Here is a 22,326-nt window from a genome sequence, read left to right as displayed (position 1 = left end):
TTTATCCTATGTAGTGTTTTTCCACAAATTAGCTGGAGACGGGTGGAAAGACACTAATAGGATTTTTTTGAATAAATTAGCAGCAGACTACACTACTTGGGAAAAAAAAAAAAAAAAGGAACAGTATGAGGCAATGAACCACCCTCCCTGAACTGAATACAACCAACTATGGATGGCCTATGTGGCTGCACTCAGACTGGAGACTGGGCTGCACTCACACACACACACACACAGACCCTGCAGATCGCTGTGAAAACAGCGCTACAAGGCAAAAGCAAGGTGAATAGTAGGAGAACACAGCGGTTGCTAAATTAGCCTTTGGAAAGCACAAAGAAGCAAATCGCTATCTCTAAACTGTCCCTCAGTCAGCAAACAGCGTCCTGTCACTAACTGAATTCACAGCAGAGTGATCGCAAAATGGCGCCAGCGACTTTTAAACTGCATCATGACATCATTACACCAGCCAATCACAGCCTTGCCAGTAGTTTCATGCCCTCCATGCTAAACAGGATGTGCCCACACTTGGAATCAATCTCATTGGCTGAATTTCTGCTTTTTGAATCTTAGAACTTCCGATTCCGGTATCCGATACGCGGCAAGTATCGGAATCCCGGTATCGGAATTCCGATACCGCAAGTATCGGCCGATACCCGATACTTGCGGTATCGGAATGCTCAACACTAGTAGCGACTCATGAAGGGAAGAGTCATGTTAAACAATGTAAAAAGCTTATGAAGTTGTGTGGAATGCCAGAAGGGGGAAGGTTGCAGCCCCTGGAGTGGAAGCTTGTCTTGAAAGAAAGAAAAGGTATCCTAGAAGATAATGGATTGTTGTCTACTGCTAGGGTGTGGGAAAGAGTCTCTGAAAGTCTGTATAGAGAAAATTGGGTAGAGGAGGAAAGGAATAAAAAGGGTAGAGTTTTGACTTATGTGTATTACAAAAATATATCCTGTGAGCGGCCACCACCGTATAATGGTGGCCCAGAGCCATGTGCTAAATGTAATAGCAGCCATTTTGTTGATGGCAAATTTGTTAAATGTAACAGCAGCCATTTTGTGGACGGGCCATGTGCTAAATGTAATAGCAGCCATTTTGTTGATGGCAAATGTGTTAAATGTAACGGCAGCCATTTTGTCGATGGCAAATGTAATTCTGACGGCAGCCATTTTGTGGATGGCAAATGTGTTAATGCTGGCAGCAGCCATTTTGTGGATGACAAATGTAATTCTTACGGCAGCCATTTTGTGGATGGCAAATGTGTTAATGCTGGCAGCAGCCATTTTGTGATTGGCAAATGTAATTCTGACGGCAGCCATTTTGTGGATGGCAAATGTGTTAATGCTGGCAGCAGCCATTTTGTGGATGGCTAATGTGTTAATGCTGGCAGCAGCCATTTTGTGGATGGCAAATGTGCTGCTCCTGGTGGTGAACATCTCAGACTAAGGCTACACACCACATCACCAAATCCTTGTTACCCAGTAATGACCACTAATGGCCAATACTATATTCCTTCGGGAAGTGAACAGGCTTTACCCATGTTTCCTATCTCAGTGGTTTCCAATGGGGCACCAACCCTTTCCCCTATCACTCCTGTCGTGAATCCAGCAATACTCCCACCTGGATTGTCCCCGGCACCAACCCTTTCTACTGTCACTTCCACTGCCAATTTAGCTGCACACCCACATGAGATGCTCCAAGCAACGGCCTCTCCTCCCAATGCTTCCACTACAACAGCACTCTCACACAGTCTACCTAACCCTATACCCGGTACCTCACAAGCAGTCTCGCAGCCAAGCGCACACCTGTATGGGACAGTGCTGACTGTATCAAGGGGGGCTCAATCTGGGAGGGGAATACCAATAGCACAGGAAGCACAAAGGGGAGGGAATGTTGGCAACCTATTTTTGAAAAGGAACTTCCTGAGGGATCCTTGTTAGTGGTGGGAAAGGGTGACATAACAACAGTGGAGACAGACGCTATTGTTAATGCTGCCAATTCTCGGTTAGAGCACAATGGAGGTGTAGCTAGAGCTATAGTGGAAGCAGGAGGGGCGACTATTCAAGCTGACAGTCAAATCATTGTTGAGTCAGGTGTTCAGATAGCTGTTGGGGACATAGCGGTGACTAAATCTGGCAATCTCCCGTGTAGAATGATCATACACGCTGTGACCACTATTGTTGACCCTATTCATCCAGACGTTAGTGCTCAACAACTCCGTGCAGCAATAACTCGCATTAATGAGGACAGGACTGTTGAAGCTTTTAAGACTGCCTGTGTCACCTGGATCCCACACCATGATACTGGAGCTGCCCCTCATTCCAAGACTGTTACCTCGTCCTGCTCCTCATACACAAGTGATTACATCTGTACTCCCGGTGCCATCTCTACTCCCGCCTCAGGTGCCACCACCAACTGTGCCAATGCTTATGTCTGAGGAGCCCACCCTCTACGTCAAGTTTACACCCCAGCAAGCTGCAATTCTGTTGAACCAAGTTCCAAATTAGGAAAAACAGCCAATGCCTTTCTACAGAAGCATGCTTAAAATCCAAAGGAATTACCCAGCCACGTGGCAAGATCTCATTTCCCTGGCAAATCTTAAAGCAGGCGATGCATATTGGCCTGTTATGGATATCGTGTTCAATGATGCCTCACTTGACAGTGACACTACATGGGACTCTGGTGTTGAGTTCTGCCAAGAACCTAAGACATGGGCCTCGGATGAGCTGGCTGACATATCACTTATTGTCACCAATGGATTCCAGATGCCTCTAAGCTGATGCAGCCATTGTACGATGACCTCAAGACGTCAGCGTTTCCACTATGTACCAAATCCGTGGAAGCTTCCTACGCTCTTAAACAGGCCATACAGTCTGCACCAGCTCTTGGAATCCCAAATTCTGATATCATCTGAGGACATCCAGCTCTCTTAATGGCTCCACACAACATAATTGCTATTCTTGCAACCTAAACATCTGTTGGTACAGCATCATATGAGACTCCAATGTTCCCTCTTGATTCCGGATAATGTCACTCTTGTCCGCTGCACCATCTTCAACCTGTCCACGCTGCTTCCTCTTTCCAGGGGGGATGTGGATGATGATACTGATGCTCTTGGAGAAGATGCCTCTACACACTCAGAGGATCATGACTGTCTCGAACAAATGCAGGAAGAAGCAGCCTCCAAGAAAAACGTGTCTGAAGACCCACTCCCACATGCTGACCTGACGTTCTTCACTGATGGTTCCAGATTTGCAGATGAAACAGGAAGATTCCATACGGGATATGCCATGGTTACACATGACCAGGTCGTCTCAGCTGGATCGCTACCACCGCACATGTCTGCACAAGAAGCGGAACTTAAAGCTTTGACGTTGGCTTGCCAGGAAGCGACGGAGAAGGTGGTCAACATCTACACAGACTCAAGATACGCTTTCAGAGTGGCTCATGACTTCGGCAGTATCTGGGCAGCCAGAGGATACCTAACGTCCAGTGGAAGTCCTGTAAAACATGCTGCTATCATACAAGAACTTGTGGCCGCTCTAGATCTACCTTTGGAGGTTGCAGTGATCAAGATCAAAGCTCACGGGAGATTGGATTCTCCAGAAGCAAAGGGGAACTTCTTTGCTGACAAAACAGCAAAAACCTATGCTGTGGATCCATTTGGGAAAGAGAAAGCAGCGGTGTACGTGTCACAAGACACTGAAGAAGGGACTAAAGGCTCTCTTATGAGGATTATCCATCTACATCAAGACAAGACATCAGACTATGAAAAGAAGTCATGGCAAGAAGGAGGAGCTAAAAAGGATGAAGATGGAGTCTGGAGGATGAACAAAAAGGTCTGTCTACCCCGTAATCTGTACCCCTCAGTGACAGAATGGGCACACGGTATCACCCACAGAGGAAAGAATCAGATGAATGACCTGATTTGGAAGACTTATATGGCACCTGGGATCTCTACTGTCACCCAAAATTATTTCAAGTTCTGCCTTGTGTGTGAAGCATGCAATCCAGCACCGCCTCAGAAAGTTTGGCTAAACCACTCTATCCCTTTCAGAGAATTCAAATTGATCACATTCAAATGCCAAAAGTAGGGAAGTATGAGTATGTACTGGTAGTGACTGACATGTTTTTAGGATGGCCCGAAGCCTATCCAGTAACCAACATGACTGCCGGAATGACTGTTAAGAGACTGATGACTAGTGTTGAGCATTCCGATACCGCAAGTATCGGGTATCGGACGATATTTGCTGTATCGGAATTCCGATACCGAGTTCCGATATTTTTGTGATATCGGAAATCGGAATCGGAAGTTCCCAGTGTATGGTTCCCAGGGTCTGGAGGAGATGAGACTCTCCTTCAGGCCCTGGGATCCATATTCATGTAAAAAATAAAGAATTAAAATAAAAAATATGGATATACTCACCCCTCCGGCGGCCCCTGGACCTTAAGGATGTAACCGGCAGCCTCCGTTCCTAAGAATGCAGTGAGTTTAGGACCTGCGATGATGTCGCGGCTTGTGATTGGTCGCGTGAGCGGTCACATGAGCGGTCACGCGACCAATCACAAGCCGCAACGTCATCGAAGGTCCTTCACTCCTCATTCTTAGGAACGGAGGCTGCCGGTTACATCGGTAAGGTCCAGGGGCCGCCGGAGGGGTGAGTATATCCATATTTTTTATTTTAATTCTTTATTTTTTACATGAATATGGATCCCAAGGCCTAAAGGAGAGTTTCCTCTCCTTCAGACCCTGGGAACCATCCAGGATACCTTCCGATACTTGTGTCCCATTGACTTGCATTGGTATCGGGTATCAGTATCGGGGATATCCGATATTTTTTGGATATCGGCCGATACCATCCGATACCGATACCTTTGAGTATCGGAAGGTATCGCTCAACACTACTGATGACTGAAGTAGTCTGCAGATATGGGGTCCCAGAGGTAATTGAGAGTGACCAAGGAAGGCGTTCACTGCAGCACTATGGAACTAGAGTATGGACATTGGTGGGAGCTGATTTGGGTTTACATACTCCATATCAACCACAGAGCAGTGGGAAAGTAGAAACACTGAATGGCACCTTCAAAAATAAATTACTGAAAGACAGTTAGGAGGTCAGACTTGGACAGACATTTTGCCCATTGCCTTATACTCAGTCAGAAACACTCCAAGGGGTCCCACTAAACTCACACCATACGAGATTCTTTTTGGGGGGCCTCCAAGGTTGGGTCAATATTTTCCACAACAGCTAGCCTTATGAAGTGATACTCTTGTAAATTATGTAATTGTTGTTACTAAAGAACTGTCAGTAACACATGTACAAGTTTTATCATCCATTTCCAGGTCCAGATTCCACTGCAAGTACCCATGCTCTCCAACTTGACTACGTGCTGGTAAAGAAGTTTATCAGAAAGACATCCCTGGAGTCGAGATTTGAGGGTCCCTACCAAGTGCTCCTGACTATGCCTACTTCGGTCAGGGTTGCTGAGCGCCTCCTGGATCCATCTCTCCCATTGTAAACTTGTTAGACAGTTAGGGACAGAGTAGGATCTGACCTGCTTGTCAAAGTCCAGCTACAAAGGGAGGTTTTCCACAAGGGAAAACTTGTCTCAAACTGGTGAAAACTCCAATTCCCCCCTCCCGGGCGAGATGGTCAGATCTAGGATGTGTACATCAGGGTGAGTCACATGTGTATTTTATGCAACCATGGTGATGAGAGATTGGAGAGTAATAGATCCAGCAGGTAGGAAAGTCCTGAGGACATGGGTAACGCGCTCCGATATACCTCCTCGGTATACCCATAATTAGTCACACATTCTCTGGTGTCAGTAGCATCCATATTGTCATGAAGCCTCTGATGTCATAGTGACACTTAACACTGGTGGGTTATGGAACCACGGTGGGATCAAGATAAAAAAAAAAAAGGTGGTTAATAAAGTATTTAGGGGGGACTGTTGAGGAGAGTCATAAGATCAAATACTTAATTAACCTCAAGACATAAGAGATTGAGAGAAGCAACCCATAACGTGTATTGTTTAACCTTACATAAGTTTCCGCAGATCAAAGTGAGACCCTAAAGATTGCTGCCATTTCCTGTATCAGTACACCATGTGCTGATATCAAAGATGATCAATGAGACCCTAAAGATGGCTGCCATTTCCTGTATCAGCAGACCATGTGCTAGTATCCAAGATGACACCCACCCTGATGACCTCATGGATCCACCCACAGTGACGCCCACCCTGATGACCTCATGGACCAACCCACCCTGATGACCTCATGGATACGCCCATGGACTTGCTCATTGCCCAACCCACTAACCAATGAAATACATCCGATCACTCCCATTTTAGAGCTAACCGAGCCCCCTTACAGGAAATATATAAGCCTGTGTTTTAAGCCAAATAAAGTCTTCTTCTTGGAGCTGAGCCACAGATTGATCAAGGAGAGTATACATCTGACTGTGTCTGTCTGGTGTATTTCTTTAGCGCGCACATGATCAATATCCATTAGGCCAGGAGTAGGCAACTGGAGAATTGAACATTATATTAATTGTTCAACCCAACATATATATATATATTTTTTTAAAATAAATTTGTTTTTCCCCAATCACTGCTTGATCTTTGTCTCTTTTGTCGCCTGCAACACACACCGTGCGCCGTCAACACACATGTTGCCATGTACACACTGTGTTTTTGCCACCTCATAGCTTCTTGATACACAATCTATTGCCTCTCTTCTTTATTTGCTTTACACTGTAGCTTTTCTTCTTGTGTCTGTCATGGAGCTATGAGGTGGCAAAAAACACAAAGCGGACTGAAATTCCTCCAAAAATTAATACAGCAAAAAGGGTCAGGGGTCAACAATGCTCACTTGCCCAGATGTCAGCATAAGTGCACTCAGGATGCTGTGTTTTCAGCATCCTGAATGCACTAGTTCTGACACACGGACAGGTGAGTAAAGATATGAGGTGGATTAGCTCCATCATCTCTTTAGTCTGCATTCATATATAGAAAAATAGAAATGCAGACTGAAGAGACGATCGAGCTAATCCAACGTCACCTACCATAGCACTGACCTCAGAGAGAAGAGGTGTAGTGTAAAGCATGGTTTACATAACCCAATTTGGTGATAATCCAATCCCTGCCTTATTACAGCATGTGGATTATATAAAAACCGTAATTGTGAACCGGTGGTCACATTATTAAGCTTTAAAAATAATTATTCTAATATAGAGGATACTTGGAACAGGTGTTTAACTAGAGGTGATTTATTGTCAGCAAACATTAAAGTAAATTTAAATAATTACAGGTACATAACATTGCACAACATTACAAGAACACAAAACCATGTCATCTTGCCAGGACAGATGTCCACTCTCAGAAACAAAGTAAGACGCAAATGTATCCCTCATTTTAGCAACTTCAACTGTTGTCCCGAAAGGGTGATGATGGTAATCTGGCAATGGGCTAGAAACAGGTTCATCAAGTTCAATGTTGATTCGCTCTTTAGCCATTATGTAGTTGTGCAGAACCACACACGCCTTGACCACCTCATCGACTGTCTCAATTTTGAGATTAATGGCTCTCCCTAAAATGCGCCATTTTGAGACAAGCATACCAAAGGCACACTCAACTGTTCTTCGTACCCTGGTCAGTCTGTCAAGTCCCGACTGGAGTGTGGTTTCAGGAGGTTTCCATACATCTGAAAGGCCTCATCCCCAACCACAACAAATGGCATTGGTGGGCCTTGAGTGTTAGGAAGAGGTTGTGGCATGGGGAAACTGAAATGATTGCCATACAACCATTGGCCCCATTGGCCCCTGTATGAGTTTTTAAATGTCTGAGAGTCATAAACATGGCTAAAAGATCCAATGTCCATGGTGACAAACCTACAGTCCGCAGCTGCAGTCATGATCATGAGCACTATAGAAAAATATTTTTTTTATTTAAAGTACACCTATCCAGGTCCAGCCGGTTTGGTAATCCGGATATGTTTTCCATCCACTGCTCCCAAACAGTTGGGGAAATTACAAACTTCCAAAAAAATTTTCAGCAGTTTGCTGCCAGATTTCCGTGGTGGGTAGGGGAATAAATTCTGCATGGCACAAAGCCCAGCAGGTGTCTGCGACAATCCCAGATAGTGTTGAATTTCCTATCTGGAACTGGAAATGGAGCGATGATAGGCTCTCTCCGGTAGCCAGGAATCTGCTGAACAGAGAAAGAAAAAAATAAATCAGAACAATAATATTTATGACTGGGGTTTTGCTAAGCAAAGAAAGAGAAAAAAAAGAACATGGCTTTTATAGCAATTATATTTAGAACAGTATTTTAGCAAAAGAAAAAAAGGGAAAAATATAAAGTACATTGCCGAACAATAAGAATTATGACAGGCGTTAATGTTTAAATGTGTCATACCTTAATGTCACCAGCATACGTTCCTCAGCAGGAATTGTTCTTCCGAGCTGGGTGTCCTTCCTGCTGATGGCTCCTTGTACACGATCCAGCAATTCCATGAAGCTGTCTTGAGACATCCTTGTGTACTCAAAATATTTCTCCGGGTTTTCACGGAGCTCACTGAATAAGGAGTGGTAGGCTCCATGGCTCTGTCGGAGTTCAACAATCGTATGCTGCAAAAAGCGCTGACGCCGTCTTCTCTGTTTTTCTCTTTTCCATTCTTACTCACAAGCAAATGCAAAGGAAAGAAACAAGTTGACATCCAAATCCAGATTCCGATAGAAACTCTCCATGCAAAGATCTATCTTGACACAGGAGCAAAATGTGAGGATTTCAGCTGTATGAGGGTTTATATACATAAATCCCATGAGCCACGCCCATTGGGAGTGGCTTGTGTCAAAGAAACTGTCCTTGAAAACTTTTTTCCTATCAAATGCATGCTCATAAAAAACACGAACGCATGCAAAAACGCATGCAAACGAGTGAAAACGTTGCGTTTTTTTAACCGTCATGCGTAAGTTGATGCGGATAAAAAACACAGTGTTATCATGTGTTTGCATGCCTTTTGCCATGCATTTGCGGTTGCGTATGAAACGCTGCGGACTCAACCGCAAATGTCAACCTAGCCTAACTGCCCCTCTACATTATTCCCTGCATTTGTGAGCTGTAAATCTCCATTTCTAGTCACCTCCATTTAAGATGCAATGCATTTCTCATTTGCTGTGTTCTGGCGTCATTTAAAGGTGAAAGTGTACAAATACTTATTGTTTTGTAAGGATCTGAGATGTAAATCCGGTGTCCTATTGGCCAGCTCCTGGTCACATGGTCAATAGGATGAGCTGCTTTCCAGGCAAGTCTAGAATGTTCATTAGTCTGAGGGATGCCCTCAGGGAGAGCAGAACACATGGGGTTCCCTCTAAAACCTCTACTGACATCATTCTAAAGTCTTTCTGACTGGAATCACCTCAGATTTTACATCTATATATATAAGAGGCATCATGATTACTCGCTAATCCCGCCCCCTGCACAGTAGCTCTGCCCCCCACCACATTACCACACATAATCCCGCCCCCCACCACATCACCACACATAATCCCACCCCCAACATATTACCACACATAATCCCGCCCCCACCACATTACCACACATAAACCCGCCCCCCACCCCATCACCACACATAATCCCGCCCCCTCACCACATCACCACACATAATCCCGCCCCCACCACATTACCACAGATAATCCCGCACCCACCACATTACCACACATAATAACGTCCCCCACCACATTACCACACATCATGCCGCCCCCCAACACATCATCACACAATCCTGCCCCCAACACATCACCACACATAATCCCGCCCCCACCACATTACCACACATAATCCCGCCCCCCACATTACCACACATAATCTCGCCACCCCACTCCATCACCACACATAATCCCGCCCCCTCACCACACATAATCCTGCCCCCACCACATTACCACAGATAATCCCACCCCCCACCACACTACCACACATAATAACGCCCCACCTCATTAAAACACATAATCCCGCCCGCCCATCACATCACCACACATAATCCCGCCCCCCCACCCCATTACCACACATAATCCTGCCCCCACCCCATTACCACACATAAACCCGCCCCCCACCCCATTACCACACATAATCGCGCCCCCCCACCACATCACCACACATAATCGCGCCCCCAACACATCACCACACTATTGTTATTAACTTCATATTAAGTTAATTTACCACCTGTGTAAGCGCTATTGAATGTTGTCATTATTTACTTTAGTTTAATCACTAGCAGCTTTAATTAGATAGCAATGAGCGTGCCGAGCGTTAGCTGGCTGGAAACATCTAGTTCACCTATAAGTGACATCATTCTAAAGTTTTTCTGACTGGAATCACCTAAGTTTTTAAGGTACCTTCACACTGAGCGACTTTAGAATGATAACGATAGCGATCCGTGACGTTGCAGCGTCCTGGATAGTGATATCATTGTGTTTGACACGCAGCAGCGATCAGGATCCTGCTGTGATATTGCTGGTCGGAGCTAGAAGTCCAAAACTTTATTTGGTCGTCAGATCGGCTTGTATCATCGTGTTTGACAGCAAAAGCAACGATGCCAGCAATGTTTTACAATGGTAACCAGGGTAAATATTGGGTTACTAAGCACAGGGCCGCGCTTAGTAACCCGATATTTACCCTGGTTACCATTGTAAATGTAAAAAAAAAAAAAAACTACATACTCACATTCCGGTGCCTGTCACGTCCCCCGGCGTCCGCTTCCCTGCGCTCCTCCTGCATCCTATGTCAACACCGGCCGGCCGTAAAGCAGGGCACAGCGGTGACGTCACCGCTCTGCTTTCCGGCGGTGCTTACATAGGATGCAGGAGGAGTGCAGGGAAGCGGACGCCGGGGGACATGACAGGCACCGGAATGTATGTGTTTTTTTTTTTACATTTACAATGGTAACCAGGGTAAACATCGGATTACTAAGCGTGGCCCTGCGCTTAGTAACCCGATGTTTACCCTGGTTACCCGGGGACTTCGGCATCGTTGGTTGCTGGAGAGCTGTCTGTGTGACAGCTCTCCAGCGACCACACAGCGACGCTGCAGCGATCGGCATCGTTGTCTAGATCACTGCAGCGTCGCTTAATGTGACGGTACCTTTACATTCACCTATAAGTACTTGTGCACGTGCCGTGACACACTGTGGAGTTTACCCTATGTACAGGTCTGTAACCTCTAATTGCTGAGTCTATCTCCTTCTGTAAGCTATCAAAAGACACTGTCTAGTGCTCTGTTAAAGCTCCAGACCCCAATCACATCTCAGCATCTAAGTGTGATCTGTAATTGCCGTGGACTACCCATGAGAGATGTCCTTATTTGTTCGAAGTTATAATTCCCGTTCCTGCTGAAGTAAAAACAACTTTTATCCACAAGACTGGTGTGTGTCATAATTTTTTTGGCAGCGGACACCATCTGGGGGTGGATAGCAGGGAATATTCGGCCGGGTCATTACATGCCTAAATAGTAGTTCCCAGCCATTTATGTGGTATTGGTGTACTTAAAGGGAAGGTGCCGCAATTTTGTTTTTGTATTAAAAATGATTGTTTATATAAACAATTATTTTTAATGCAAAATTATTTTTTTTAACTTTAACCCCTTAATCCCATATGACGTACTATCCCGTCAAGGTGACCTGGGACTTAATTCCCAGTGACGGGATAGTACGTCATACGCGATCCGCCGCGCTCACGGGGGGAGTGCGGCCGATCGCGGCCGGGTGTCGGCTGCATATCGCAGCTGACATCCGGCACTATGTGCCAGGAGTGGTCACGGACCGCCCCGGCACATTAACCCCCGGCACACCGCGATCAAACATGATCTCAGTGTACCTTCGGTATAGGGAAGCATCGCGCAGGGAGGGGGCTCCCTGCGGGCTTCCCTGAGACCCCCGGAGCAACGCGATTTGATCGCGTTGCTGCGAGGGTCTCCTACCTCCTTCCTCGCTGCAGGTCCCGGATCCAAGATGGCCGCGGCATCCGGGTCCTGCAGGGAGGGAGGTGGCTTAACGAGTGCCTGCTCAGAGCAGGCGCTGGTAAGCCTGCAGCCCTGCACAGCAGATCGCAGATCTGACAGAGTGCTGTGCACACTGTCAGATCATCGATCTGTGATGTCCCCCCCTGGGACAAAGTAAAAAAGTAAAAAAAAATTTTTTCCACAAGTGTAAAAAAAAAAAAAAAAAAATTCCTAAGTAAATAATAAAAAAATATATATATATTATTCCCATAAATACATTTATTTATCTAAATAAAAAAAAAAACAATAAAAGTACACATATTTAGTATTGCCGCGTCCGTAACGACCCAACCTATAAAACTGCCCCACTAGTTAACCACTTCAGTAAACACCGTAAGAAAAAAAAAAAAAACGAGGCAAAAAACAACGCTTTATTACCATACCGCCAAACAAAAAGTGGAATAACACGCGATCAAAAAGACAGATATAAATAACCATGGTACCACTGAAAACATCATCTTGTCCCGCAAAAAACAAGCCACCACACAGCATCATCAGCAAAAAGATAAAAAAGTTATAGTCCTGAGAATAAAGCGATACCAAAATAATTATTTTTTCTATAAAATAGTTTTTATCGTATAAAAGTGCCAAAACATAAAAAAATGATATAAATGAGATATCGCTGTAATCGTACTGACCTGACGAATAAAACTTCTTTATCAATTTTACCAAACGTGGAACGGTATAAACGCCTCTCCCAAAAGAAATTCATAAATAGCAGGTTTTTGGTTATTCTGCCTCACAAAAATCGGAATAAAAAGTGATCAAAAATGGTCACGTGTCCGAAAATGTTACCAATAAAAACGTCAACTCATCCCGCAAAAAACAAGACCTCACATGACTCTGTGGAACAAAATGTGGAAAAATTATAGGTCTCAAAATGTGGAGACGCAAAAACTTTTTTGCTATAAAAAGCGTCTTTTAGTGTGTGACGGCTGCCAATCATAAAAATCCGCTATAAAAAATGCTATAAAAGTAAATCAAACCCCCCTTCATCACCCCCTTAGTTAGGGAAAAATAATAAAATTAAAAAAATGTATTTATTTCCATTTTCCCATTAGGGTTAGGGTTAGGGCTAGGGTTAGGGCTAGGGTTAGGGTTAGGGTTAGGGTTAGTATTAGGGCTAGGTTAGGGCTAGGGTTAGGGTTAGGGCTAGGGTTAGGGTTAGGACTAGGGTTAGGGCTAGGGTTAGGGCTAGGTCTAGGGTTGGAGCTAAAGTTAGGGGTAGGGTTGGGGCTAAAGTTAGGGTTAGGGTTGGGGCTAAAGTTAGGGTTAGGGTTTGGATTACATTTACGGTTGGGATTAGGGTTGGGATTAGAGTTAGGAGTGTGTCAGGGTTAGGGGTGTGGTTAGGGTTACCATTGGGATTAGGGTTAGGGGTGTGTTTGGATTAGGGTTTCAGTTAGAATTGGGGATTTTCCACTGTTTAGGCACAACAGGAGCTCTCCAAACGCAACATGGCGTCCGATCTCAATTCCAGCCAATTCTGCATTGAAAAAGTAAAACAGTGCTCCTTCCTTTCCGAGCTTTCCCGTGCGCCCAAACAGGGGTTTACCCCAACATATGGGGCATCAGCGTACTCGGGACAAATTTGGCAACAACTTTTCAGGACCAAGTTCTATTGTTACCCTTGGGAAAATATAAATTTGGGGGGCTAAAAATCATTTTTGTGGGAAAAAAAGGATTTTTTATTTTCACGGCTCTGCGTTGTAAACTGTAGTGAAACACTTGGGGGTTAAAAGTTCTCACAACACATCTAGATAAATTCCTTGGGAGGTCTAGTTTCCAATATGGGGTCACTTTTGGGGGTTTCTACTGTTTGGGTACATCAGGGGCTCTGCAAATGCAACGTGAGGCCTGCAGACCAATCCATCTAAGTCTGCATTCCAAATGGCGCTCCTTCCGTTCCGAGCTCTGCCATGCGCCCAAACAGTGGTTCCCCCCACATATGGGGTATCAGCATACTCAGGACAAATTGGACAACAACTTTTGGGGTCCAATTTCTTCTGTTACCCTTGGGAAAATACAGAACTGGGGGCTAAAAAATAATTTTTGTGGAAAAAAAATATTTTTTATTTTCATGGCTCTGCGTTATAAACTGTAGTGAAACACTTGGGGGTTCAAAGTTCTCACAACACATCTAGATAAGTTCATTCGGAGGTCTAGTTTCCAATATGGGGTCACTTGTGGGGGGTTTCTACTGTTTGGGTACATCAGGGGCTCTGCAAATGCAACGTGATGCCTGCAGACCAATCCATCTAAGTCTGCATTCCAAATGGCGCTCCTTCCCTTCCGAGCTCTGCCATGGGCCCAAACAGTGGTTCCCTCCCACATATGGGGTATCGGCATACTCAGGACAAACTGGACAACAACTTTTGGGGTCCAATTTCTCCTGTTACCCTTGGAAAAATACAAAACTTGGGGCTAAAATATCATTTTTGTGGAAAAAAATATTTTTTATTTTCACGGCTCTGCGTTATAAACTGTAGTGAAACACTTGGGGGTTGAAAGTTCTCACAACACATCTAGATCAGTTCTTTGGGAGGTCTAGTTTCCAATATGGGTTCACTTGTGGGGGGTTCCTACTGTTTGGGTACATCAGGGGCTCTGCAAATTCAACATGACGCCTGCAAACCAATCAATCTAAGTCTGCATTCCAAATGGCGCTCCTTCCCTCCCGAGCTCTGCCATGCGCCCAAACAGTGGTTCCCCCCCACATATGGGGTATCAGCGTACTCAGGACAAATTGGACAACAACTTTTGGGGTCCAATTTATCCTGTTACCCTTGTGAAAATACAAAACTTGGGGCTAAAAAATCATTTTTGTGAAAAAAAAAAGAATTTTTATTTTCACGGCTCTGCGTTATAAACTGTAGTGAAACACTTGGGGGATAAAAGCTCTCAAAACACATCTAGATAAGTTCCTTGGGAGGTCTAGTTTCCAATATGTGGTCACTTGTGGGGGGTTTCTATTGTTTGGGTACATCAGGGGCTCTGCAAATGCAACGTGACGCCTGCAAACCAATCCATCTAAGTCTGCATTCCAAATGGCGCTCCTTCCCTCCCGAGCTCTGCCATGCGCCCAAACAGTGGTTCCCCCCCACATATGGGGTATCAGCGTACTCAGGACAAATTGGACAACAACTTTTGGGGTTCAATTTATCCTGTTACCCTTGTGAAAATACAAAACTGGGGGATAAAAAAACTTTTTTGTGAAAAAAAAAAGAATTTTTATTTTCACGGCTCTGCGTTATAAACTGTAGTGAAACACTTGGGGAATAAAAGCTCTCAAAACACATCTAGATAAGTTCCTTAGGGGGTCTACTTTACAAAATGGTGTCACTTTTGGGGGGGTTTAATGTTTAGGCACATCAGGGGCTCTCCAAACGCGACATGGCGTCCCATCTTAATTCCAGTCAATTTTGCATTGAAAAGTCAAATGACGCTCCTGCCCTTCCGAGCTCTGCCATGCGCCCAAACAGTCATTTACCCCCACATATTTGGTATCGGCGTACTCAGGACAAATTGCACAACAACTTTTGCGGTCTAATTTCTTCTCTCACCCTTGGGAAAATAAAAAATTGGGGGCAAAAAGATAATTTTTGTGAAAAAATATGATTTTTTATTTTTACGGCTCTGCATTATAAACTTCTGTGAAGCACTTGTTGGGTCAAAGTGCTCACCTCACATCTAGATAAGTTCCTTAAGGGGTCTACTTTCCAAAATGATGTTACTTGTGGGGGGTTTCAATGTTTAGGCACATCAGGGGCTCTCCAAACGCAACATGGTGTCCCATCCTAATTCCAGTCAATTTTGCATTGAAAAGTCAAATGGCGCTCCTTCCCTTCCGAGCTCTGCTATGCGCCCAAACAGTGGTTTACCCCCACATATGGGGTATCGGCGTACTCAGGACAAATTGCACAACAACTTTTGTGGTCTAATTTCTTCTCTCACCCTTGGGAAAATAAAAAATTGGGGGCAAAAAGATAATTTTTGTGAAAAAATATGATTTTTTATTTTTACGGCTCTGTATTATAAACTTCTATGAAGCACTTGGTGGGTCAGAGTGCTCACCACACATCTAGATAAGTTCCTTAGGGGGTCTACTTTCCAAAATGGTGTCACTTGTGGGGGGTTTCAATGTTTAGGCACATCAGGGGCTCTCCAAACGCAACATGGCGTTCCATCTCAATTCCAGTCAATTTTGCATTGAAAAGTCAAATGGCGCTCCTTCCCTTCCGAGCTCTGAGGTGCTCCCAAACAGCGGTTTACCCCCACATATGGGGTATCAGCGTACTCAGCGCAAATTGTACAACAACTTTTGGGGTCCATTTTCTGCTGTTACCCTTGGTAAAATAAAACAAAGTGGAGCTGAAATAAATTTTGTGTAAAAAAAATTTAAATGTTAATTTTTATTTAAACATTCCAAAAATTCCTGTGAAACACCTGAAGGGTTAATAAATTCCTTGAATGTGGTTTTGAGCACCTTGAGGGGTGCAGTTTTTAGAATGTTGTCACACTTGGGTATTTTTTATCATATAGACCCCTCAAAATGACTTCAAATGAGATGTGGTCCCTAAAAAAATGGTGTTGTAAAAATGAGAAATTGCTGGTCAACTTTTAACCCTTATAACTCCCTAACAAAAAAATGTTGGTTCCTAAATTGTGCTGATATAAAGTAGACATGTGGGAAATGTTACTTATTAAGTATTTTGCGTGACATATGTCTGTGATTTAAGGGCATAAAAATTCAAAGTTGGAAAATTGTGAAATTTTCAAAATTTTCGCCAAATTTCTGTTTTTTTCACAAATAAACGCAAGTTATATCGAATAAATTTTACCACTATCATGAAGTACAATATGTCACGAGAAAACAATGTCAGAATCGCCAAGATCCGTCAAAACGTTCCAGAGTTATAGCCTCATAAAGGGACAGTGGTCAGAATTGTAAAAATTGGCCCGGTCATTAACGTGCAAACCACCCTCGGGGCTTAAGGGGTTAATATCTTTTTTATTATTATTTTTGCATCCACTGGGCGCCGCCATTTTGCTTTGCAGGAGTGTAAGGGTATGTGTCCACGTTCAGGAAACGCTGCGTTTTTGCCGTGAAAACGCACATGCGGTGCGTTTTTTCAAAACGCAGCATGTTGCTACAATGAGCAAAACACGCAGGAACACTGCAGGTGACCTGCCAGTGACCTCAGGTGCATTTTTGGTCAGGATTTTACTTGCATAAAATCCTGACCAAAGCCTGAAGCAAGCCTGAACGTGGACACATACCCTAAGGCTATGTTCACACTTTGCGGTTTTTGCTGCGGATCCGCAGCGGATTTGAAGCTGCGGATCCGCAGCCGTTTTCCATGCAGGGTACAGTACAATGTTACCCTATGGAAAACAAAAACCGCTGTGCCCACATTGCGGAAATTCCCTTAAAAAACCGCGCGGAATTGCTGCGGAAAAAAAGAAGGAGCATGTCACTTCTTTCTGCGGATTCCGCAGCAGTTTTCAACATGCACCAATAGGAAAGTGCTGTTGAAAACCCGCAGAGGAATCCGCAGAAGAAAACGCAGGAAAATCCGCAGTGAAAACCGCAGCGGTTTTTGCACTGTGGTTTTTCCAAATCCGCTGCGGAAAAATCCGCAGCAAAATCTGCAAAGTGTGAACAAGCCCTTAGAGTCCCAGCACGTCACTTACACTCTGCAAATACGGCAGCCCTGGGCATAGGAGGCTGCAGTCGGGAGCCGACCCCATAGCTATCAATGTGCTGCTCCCTGCTGTGATCTGGCCACGCCCCCTGGACTGTCTCCACATCACAGCAGAGGCAGGAGTTCGGTGCCATCTCTCTTCAGCCTACAGTGTGTGAGCTCCACTCACTGTGACTTGAGAGCTGCGCTGTTATAGGAGGGACAGCTCCAGCTGTCTCTCCTTTCACAGTGTCAGCAGTCAGCCATTCCCTGTCCTCTGCTATGCTGCCTGGTGTGTGGCTGTGATCTCTAGAATCGCTAGAGAGGGTGAAGTGCTGCGGTCTGTTGTCCTCAGGAGCTGCAAAGAGGTAACAGAGGGGGATGGGGGAGACTCTGTGCTGCTCCGACCCTGCCTCTCACTGTAGCTCCTCACAGGACATCAGACCGTGTATCTATCACAATACTGTGCTGAGCCGTGTATCTAATCCTCTCCTGTGTGATACTGTCTGCTGGTCCGTGTATCTAATCCTCTCCTGTATGATACTGTCTGCTGCGCCATGTACCTAATCCTATCCTGAGTGATACTGACTGCTGAGCTGTGTATCTAATCCTATCCTGTGTGATAATGTCTGCTGAGCTGTGCATCTAACCCTCACCTGTGTGATAATGTGTGTGTGTTTTTTTAACCTTTTCATACAATTGGATTAATAATGGATAGCAAGGTGACATTAACCCTTCATTACCCCATATCCCACCGCTACACAGGAGTGGGAAGAGAGTGGCCAAGTGCCAGAAAAGGCGCATCTTCCAGATGTGCCTTTTCTGGGGTGGCTGGGGGCAGATGTTTGTAGCCAGGGGGGGCAATAACCATGGACCCTCTCTAGGCTATTAATATCTGCCCTCAGTCACTGGCTTTACCACTCTGGCGGAGAAAATTGCGCGGGAGCCCACGCCAATTTTTTCCGCCATTTAACCCTTTAATTTAGCAGCTACAGCGGCCAAATTTTGCACATACACACTACTAACATTAGAAGTGTGGAATATGCAAAAAAAAAGGGATATGAGATGGTTTACTGTATGTAAACCATGTCTCATATCCTGTCGGGTTTGTGAAAGAGAGAGCAAAAGCCCGCAATTGAATTAGCGGCTTTTATGCTATCTAGCGCTGCATTAAATATAAATATACATATATAGGTGTCTCACTGACATATGTATATATACACATTCTTTGTGTATATATCTACTCTATTCTAACCTGTCAGTGTGATTTTACTGTACACCGCGCTGAATTGCCGGATTTTCAAAGGACACCGGTGCGTAAAAATCGGACAGAACTCGCATGGTGCGAGTGCTGTGTGATTTTTTTCTCGCACCCATTGACTTGCATTGGCGAGTCTCGTCCGAGAATCGCAGCAATACGCAGCATGCTGCGATTTTTTTCTCAGCCGATCCAGATTTTTCTCAGTCCGATTTCGGCTGAGAAAAAAATCGCAAATGAAAAGACACCTATTAAATAACATTGGTCCAAGTGCAATCCGATTTTTTATCGGATTGCACTCGTCCGTTTTCCTCGCAAGTGGAAAGGGGCCCTTATCCGTCGGTACGGGGCCGTCGCAAACAGTCGGCCCGACGTACCGACGGACGTTGTGCTAAATTTAGCACAACGTGGGCAGTCTTATGACGCATCCGCTGCCCATTGTGATGAGAGGGGAGGAGGGGGCAGAGTTCTGGCTGCGCATGTGCGGTCGGAAAAAGCGGAACCGACGGACAAAAAAACGTTACATTGAACTTTTTTTGTGCGTCGCGGCCGCCAAAACACGACGCATCCGTCGCACGATGATACTACGTGTGGCCATATGTCGCAATGTGTCGCTAATGTAAGTCTATGGGGAAAAAACGCATCCTGCGGGCAACTTTGCAGGATGCGTTTTTTTCTCCAAAATGACGCATTGTGACGTATCCCTAAAGACGGAAGTGTGAAAGTAGCCTGAGCCGTGTATCTAATCCGCTCCTGTGTAATACTGTCTGCTGAGATATGTATCTAATAATCCTCTCCTGTGTGATACTGTCTGCTGAGTCGTGTATCTAATCCTTTCCTGTGTGATACTGTCTGCTGAGACGTGTATCTAATAATCCTTTCCTGTGTGATACTGACTGCTGAGCCATGTATCTAATCCTATCCTGTGTGATACGGTCTGAGCCATGTATCTAATCCTATCCTGTGTGATACTATCTGGTGAACCGTGTATCTAATGCTCTCCTGTGTGATACTGTCTGGTGAACCAAGTATCTAATCCTCTTCTATGCACTCCTCTCCCCCCTGCATATCTTTCCCCATTGCACACACAACTCAATGCGTGCGATAACAGGAGCTGCAGGGGTCATGCTGTATTATGGCATTATGTGAGATCTAGATGACGGTATTATGTGATCTGTATGGTGGTATTATGCTTGATAAGTATTGTGAGAATTATATGGTGGTATTGTGTGTGATCTATATGGCGGTATTTTGTGAGAACACTGGCAGCATTATGTGTGATCTATATGGCGGTATTATGTGTGATCTATATGGCGGTATGTGAGAACACTGGTGGTATTATGTGTGATCTATATGGCGGTATGTGAGAACACTGGCGGTATTATGTGTGATCTATATGGTGGTATTGTGAGAGAACTGTATGACAGTATTGTGTGATCTATTTGATAGTATTGTGTGTGATCTATATGGCGGTATTATGTGAGAACACTATGGCAGTATTATCTTCATAAAGCGGACCCATTCTATGGTGGTTCTGGCTGAGCACCTGCACAAAGGTCTGGGGTAATAGAGGGGGCAGCATGACCTCTAGTTAGGTGCAGTCAGGGGAAGGCTGGTGAGGCAGCTGAAGAGAGGGGTCTCATTTTTATCGTTACTATATGGCTACATTTCCTTCCCAGCGTCACCCCGTACTTCGCCTGTTGCCTCGCTTTCACACATCGCCTGGACAGGATGGAGAAGACAGGATCTGAGGAGAGGAATGGGGTCTTTGCATGCAAAGTCTGGATCAGAACAGGCCATCAATCCGCAGAAATGTTTCCTGGATTTCTGTGGAGCAGACAAGCAGACTGTCCATCCATGTGTATAAAAGACAGCGCTCTATGTACAATCCCTGGCTGCTCCGCGCACCAAACAGGGAGCCCCCATAGACCAGCACACTGCTCTCCTGAAATACTGTCATGTCGGACACTGTTCAGACCAGGTCATCTGACAGACAGCGGTAATTCTGCGTTTGACCACTGTTTGCTCATTGGTGTCGGCTAGTTTTCGTCTGGCTGCTCCGGGGTTAATTTATCTGATCCTCGGATTGGAAGCTGGGCCATGCCCATTTCCTTTAAATGGTTCTCCTGATCTTTGGGCGTCGCCGATTATAGCTTCTGTCTTATCCGTAGTTATCTCGGTCCGGAGTGGAGAGCTGGTTGTTGGAGAATCGTTGCTGGTGGTGTATTTTCCTTTGTCTTAGTTACTCCTTCCTATATTTGTATTTATTTTGCCCTGCACATTTATAGTGTATTCCTGAGTGACTGCGGCGTGGTGTATATTTTCCTTTATTCTTGTTTGTTATAACTGTGGGTATAGGTCTATTGCATTCACTGGGTGGTGGGCGGGGGTGTTCAGTCTAGGGCTGAATCAGGAATCAGGGTGAGGGTGGAGGCCTGGACATGCACACCTTCAGTGTAAACTTCAGGTAGAGGGTCAGACAGGGTTTCCCTAGTGTGAGGGAAATTGCAGGGGCCCGGGTTATTAGCTCTCGCCCTCCTTGTCTCCCCGTGACAAATACTCTGTGCTGCTGTCACCCTGCTCCCTCCACCATATATCTCCCAGAATCCTTGCTGCCTGCCATCCTCGGTGACTGTCTACTTGTCAGTATAAGGCTGCTTTCACACTAGCGTCGGTACGGGCCCATCACAGTGCGTCGGGCCGACATACCGACGCATGCTGTGAAAGAGATGCCCGACATGGGCAGCGGAAGCAGTCTTACGACGCTTCCACTGCCCCATTGTAAGGTCCGGGGAGGAGGGGGTGGAGTTTCGGCCGCGCATGCGCGGTCGAAAATGTTGCGCGGTCGAAAATGTTGGACTCGACGCACAAAAAAAGTTACATGTAACTTTGTTTGTGCCGGCGGTCCGCCAAAACACGACACAACCGTCGCACGATGGTTGCGACGTATGGCAATACGTCGCAATGCGTCGGTAATGTTAGTCTATGGGGAAAAAATGCATCCTGCAGACAACTTAGCAGGATGTGTTTTTTCTCCTGAACGACGCATTGCAACGTACAGCCAACAATGCTAGTGTGATAGTAGCCTAAGGCTGCCGTCACACTAGCAGTATTTGGTCAGTATTTTACCTCAGTATTTGTAAGCCAAAACCAGGAGTGGGTGATAAATGCAGAAGTGGTGCATATGTTTCTATTATACTTTTCCTCTAATTGTTCCACTCCTGGTTTTGGCTTACAAATGCTGAGGTAAAATACTGACCAAATACTGATAGTGTGATGGCAGCCTTACTCTGCAGTCACCAACAAAATGGCTGCCCACTGGGTTCCTGA

The sequence above is a fragment of the Ranitomeya variabilis genome, chromosome 5 (genome assembly GCF_051348905.1).
Source record: "Ranitomeya variabilis isolate aRanVar5 chromosome 5, aRanVar5.hap1, whole genome shotgun sequence".
Taxonomy (NCBI): domain Eukaryota; kingdom Metazoa; phylum Chordata; class Amphibia; order Anura; family Dendrobatidae; genus Ranitomeya; species Ranitomeya variabilis.
Note: the sequence above shows the minus strand (reverse complement) of the source record.